We start from the raw sequence: 6,103 nt of genomic DNA on the forward strand, positions 1-6,103 counted from the left end.
ATTTAATAATATTATATGTATTTATGTAATTCATGTGGATTCTCAGAAAACATAAATACAAGTTATCTTATGATTAATTAAATTAAGTTTGCGGTTGATAAATAAAGTTGGGTACTTTATTTAGCTATAGACTGTAATAAATTCATTGAATGATTTGTTTTAATCATGAACGAATTTATTTATGTAGTGCGACTACATTGAACATGATCACATATGATATTTAATTAACTTTGTAATAACTGTCAGACTTATTAAATCTCATAGGCATTGATTTTATTGTAATCTTAATCTTGAGTTAGTTATAATTTCATGATTGTAATTATTATTCCATTTGAGTTACCAATGAGCACGACACACTCTTGTAGTCAAGATTACCCGGTATCTTGGTGGGAGCAATTATGAGTATTAGAGTTATAAATTAACAATATAAAATTTGTACAACACATCTCTTGATGGGTTTTCGGCACTTGATCATAGAATTCTCTGGCCAGAGTGTGTCAACATATTTAGTATGTTGAAAATGATCATTAGAGAAAACCAATAAATATCAAGGAACAAGATGTAATTAAATTGATTGGACAATTGAAATATCAATTTAATTAATGATGTGGTACAAAGGATTGTGCAGTAAATAAATCAATGTGGCATGCAACGAATTATTATTTGAGAACACTATCCTGGATAACATACAATTATGGAGGTCAATTACAATATTTTAGTGGAGTAGATTTGAAATTAAATAATTGGACTATTTTAATTATAGCCCTAATTATTGTAGCCACTATTGTATGTACCCATATGATCCCCGAGTTAGATCATTTAATTAACTGCGCCACCACTGGATTAATAAGCAAGATAACTAGCTAGTTGGATTAAAAGCCCAAATATATTATTTAGTGGGAGACTTCATATAATGTGCTTGTGTTTAAGGGGTCCTATATTATTTTACAAGGTGGGCCTCTATGACAAGAAGAAGTATCGTTACTTTTGGTTTTATTATTTTTTAATTTAAATCAAATTTGATTTAATAGAATTAAAAAATATAAAAATATGGAGCCTAGGGTTTCCACTAGATAGAGATATAAAACGGCTTATTTTCTTCCAAAAGAAGCGAGAAGCCACATTATACAAATCAGAGAAAAAAAAATTTTCTCTCTAATTTTGAAAGAAAAAATTTTCTCGTGCTAGTTGCTTTTAGTGGTGATAAAGGTGCCCACACGTCAAGTGCAGATCAAACCTGAGTCATAACCTGAAAGATTATTGGTGACGGATTGTGATCTAACAGGCATGGTGGTGACAGATCATGATTTGGGAGTCTAGATTAACTCAGCGAAAAAGCCATATCGGATTGTCTAAGTATGATTTTTTAGATTACGAATTCCTATATATTATATGAGATCGGTCCTAAAAATTTTTATAAAAATTTAAAAAACTGATTTTTCTCCAACATTCTTCTCCATTTAGTACCAAGCAGAACTATCGAAAGTGCTTAAGGTTTGCTGTGCGTCATTGACAGAGCTGGAAGCTTGTGAGTTTGTGCTTTAATTTGATTTCTGAGTGATGCTATGTTTCTTGCTTGAATATTAGCATAATCATTTCCAGGCGTCTTTTCGGCAGGTTCCATTGTTTTGGAAAGCTGAAAAGTGAAAACTTGCTCAAGTTAAAAACAGAGAGCCATGAAGAATACTAACTAAAGAAGTATGAAACGCTTTTTCACAGCATAATATTTCATTCTTCACTATTAATGTTTATATACAAGGTGTGTCCAATTTTTTCATCAAATAATCTCAGTAAAACTTAAGAGCTGTAACTTTTTCATCAAATAAACTTGCTAAGTCACCTTCACAGGTGGAATGTTGAATGCCGGTGCTGCTGTTGAACTGGTTCTTTGAGTCAATTCATCGAACACTAATTCTAACGTTATCCTTGCGCGAGTTCATTTACATCAATTTTGTACATAAAGCTGTTTCGCAGCTTTGATGTTACTTCAACTGGAAATCAACAATAATCCAACTTTCAGTTTTTGGAATTCTTTTGGTGGAAAAAAATAGCACTAAATAATCTAAATAAATTTCACGAATCTGACAAGAAATTTGTGTATTCTAGTGTTAAAAAGTGTGAAAGGGTTAGCAAAAGGGAGGTGCCTGTGTAGCCAATTAGAATTTATGTCACTGATGTGTTAGATAACTCTTTCCTTGAGGCCCTTCTGAAAGGGATTTTTATTGTTTTTATTTTATTGATGACCGAGGAACTAATTTACGCAATTACCTCTCAAATTGTGTAAACTCTCCCCCACTTCAAAAAAACTAATTATGAAAACCACATATAATTTTTTACTATTTTAAGTAAAGAAGAAATTTGATAATTAACCACTTAAAATCTTCATTAATTGTTTAAATTTATGGCACAGAAGTATATGATTAGACAAATCATTTTATATTATAAGAATAAAGTTGTCAGTTAAATTATATTAAGAATAAAGTTATTTGAAGTCATTAAACTATAACCTCATTCTTATGTTAAAAATGGCCAAAAAAAAAAAATCATGTAAAGAAAAGGATATAATTATTAATTGTTAATTTTTTTTTACTTTAAAAATTAATGTGCAGTTTTTTAAAAATTATTATTATTTTTTGAAGTAGGGAGCATATACACAAATTGTATGGTAGAATTATCCCATCCTTCACACAAAAATGTCACTCATATCTCTCGTTTTGTATTAAAAGACTTATGGAGTTGTTTTTCTATTTATTTTATTTTTTGCTCAATATTTGACTGTTTACATATCATCCAAGCGGAATCGACTTGGCTGTTTTCTATTTAAAAGAAGAAAAAGAAACATAGAAATTTCATAAAGACCCAACTGTGAATAAAATTATTCACGGCCGGCACTTTATTTAAAAATGAAAAAAAAAATAAGTCAATGATCACATGAAAATACCAAATTACTTGGAAAATTTACAACAATAACCACAAAATTTAGGCTTTTTTCAACTTTAACCCCCCAACATTTTTTCTATCAACATTAGCCAAATCCTAAAATTGAGGATGAAATTACCCTCATCATTCTCACGTTTCTCTCAAGCCTAACTCCTCCCCCTCTCACCAAAATCTCATCACCGAAATTCCGTATACATCGTCGGCGGCGTAGATTGGCAGTGGAGGAAGTTGTCGGTGGTTGAAACAAGCTAAATCACCTTGAAAATCTTCGAAAATCTCCTAAATCAAAGACAAAAATTGGAAACCCTAGGTGAGTTATTGAAAACCCAACATTATTGTGTTTTGTTGTTGTTGTTGTTGTTGTTGTTGTGTTGTGTTGGTTGCATTGGTGATGGATTGAGTATTTGGGCTGTTGTTGGTGTTTAATGGTGGGTGAGATGCATGTGGGAAAGGGAAAGGAAGAGAAATGGAAGGGAAGTGAAAGAGAAGGGAAAGGGAAAGGGAAGGGAAGGCTGTGGTGTACGCGAAACGCTCACACGAGGCCTGGCCTGTCGCACGTGAAACGCGTGCGTGAGGCCTCGCCTGTCGCACGCGAAACGCGCGCATCTCACATGCGACAAGCGCGGCCTAGCGAGCGTGGGATGCGCCTGCCGCGCTCGTTTCGCGTGCGACAAGCCCATCCGCACGCATCTGGCTGAACTACCCCTATTCCCTGAAAAGAAAAACTCTACATGTACTGAAAACAGAACTCCTTCCACTCAATCACACTTATCCTGGCCTCCATCTCCTAAGAATAATAGCTTGAGTGCTACTCAACCTGGAATCCATATTACTCATTCATATTCATCTTCATTGGCATCAATGTCTGCACATAGTAAAACCTCTTCTGTAGTTAGTGAAACTGATGCCGAAAACCAAATATCAGATTTGGAAATGGAGTGCAAGAATAGGCGTAGAAAGGATGGAACAAGTACTTTGAAAGATGAGCAGTCTCTAGGCCAAAAGCTAAATTTTCGGAGAGGAAAGGTGGTTGAGCTTCACCCTGTGGATAGTACGCCAACAAGACTGAAATTTAAGAAAAGGGTGCTTGGTGACAAGTAAAGTCACAGCCTTTGGTCCGCTGAAGAGTGATTTTTTTTTCTCTTTTGCTGTTTTTTTTCTTTTTTCTCTTTCCATTTTCTATCTATCGATAATCTATGCCCTTTAGAAGAGGCAAATTTGTATCTGTCTGTACAAAAGAATCTGCAGAACGAGTTCAAATGTTGCAAAGTGATCAAGATTGATCGCTTCTTTACTAATAATATTTGAATAAACTTAATATTGTAGCTTTGTTCATTGAGAAAACTTGTATTATGAGTGTTCCTAAGTTGATTATAAGCCGACTGTATATCAACATCTCAAACTGTGAATTACATGGGGATATTTTAAATAAAGAATGAAGTTTGCTTACTAGAAGAGATTTTGAATAAAGAATGAAATTTACAATCGTGCTTGAAGCCAGTTTCGTTTCATTTCAGCCTGACCTTTGCTTAAGTTTCAATTTTATGTCATGCTGACTCCTCTGTCTCTCAAAGCCAAATTTAAGGCCTAATCCGTAGTCATGTTGATTCCTCTATTTTTTTTTTCAAGCAAATTTTCAAGCTAAATCTGCAGTCAATTTCACGTCAAGTTGATTCGACTATTTTTTTAAGCCTAATTTTCAGCTTAATCCATAGAGCCATGAATTTATAGATATTTCTATTTCTTTGGTCTTTGAATCTGCGTAACAAACACACAGAACTGTTTTATACATGCAATAAGATATGGCAATACTTGATGAATTAATTTATATTGACTTTTTTTCAATTAATTTATATTGACTTTTTTTTTCAAATCTCTAGGGGGTGGAATAACTATATTCATTAGGATTTATCTGTAAAACGTCATACACCCTTGCCAGAAATTGCTCAAATGTACAATCTTTCTATACTAAAAATGCTGTATTTTTTGCATTCACGTACTCCGTATGGCCATCTGCTAACGTCTCCCACCAACCGTCGTAACATAATTGAAGTACAACAGAATCCATTAAACCTAAAAATTACAAAAAAAACAAAAGATATAAGATTACACGCTATAAAACATAGTAAAGTGAATATGTAGTACATTTATATGTATGAAATGAAGTATATGATTTTGGATTTGATTCGTCTCATCGTAAGCTTCGAAACGATATATTATACGCCTAAAACGAACACATGTAGCGCAAGTTATGACTTTCGGAAAATAGCTGAAATTTAGTAAGACATGCAGTGGGACAGATGCCTATCTCATATAAAACCAGTGGGAACAAGTGAGACAGGCAGTGGGATAGGCGCCTGTCTCACATAAAACCAGTGGGTTTATGTGCGACATGCGCCTGTCCCACTGCCTGTCGCACATATTTTGGTGAGACAGGCAAATGGGACAGATGCCTGTCTCACATAAACCCGCTGGTTTTAAGTGAGACAGACGCCTGTCTCACTTGTTCTGGGCTTCTATTTTACTTGATTTTTTAGGAGTTTCAATGATTTATCTTCATTTCTTAACTCAAACTAACTACTTTAATAAGTCACATTGTTTTATTAATGAAAAATAACAACGTTTGCAACAAAAACCCACTTTAATTTCGAATTCAAATGATAAAATCAATAGATTAAAAGTTTAGGTTATGGTAAGAGTATAAACTAACCTTAAGAAGCTCTCCAATTGATAATCATATCTTCAATTATGCAATGCTTGTTTGATGGAATTTATTAATTTATTGAGAGTGATGGAGTTTGTTAAGTTATTGAGCTAAGGTTTAGTAGTGCTGGAATTGAAAAGGGAAAAGTGGCATGCCTTTGTAAATTTGATGAAAGTGATGAGGGTAATGTAGTCCAAAAATAGGGTTTTTGGCTAGTTATGATAGAAAAAATTTTAGGGAGTTAAAATTAAAAAAAAGGCTAAAATTTTATGACCATTTTTGTAAATTTCCCAAATTACCTAAGGATGTGCGAAGGGTCTAATGGCCGGCACTTCATGATAGGAGAGGTACGTGATAATATAAGATGGCAGTCCCTGCTAAGCAAATATATATATATTCTCGATTCTTGAACATCAAATTCTGACAAACACATTCCAGCAAACCAGCTACTGAAAGAGA

This window comes from Citrus sinensis, chromosome 4 (genome assembly GCF_022201045.2).
Source record: "Citrus sinensis cultivar Valencia sweet orange chromosome 4, DVS_A1.0, whole genome shotgun sequence".
In the NCBI taxonomy this organism is placed as follows: Eukaryota; Viridiplantae; Streptophyta; class Magnoliopsida; order Sapindales; family Rutaceae; genus Citrus; species Citrus sinensis.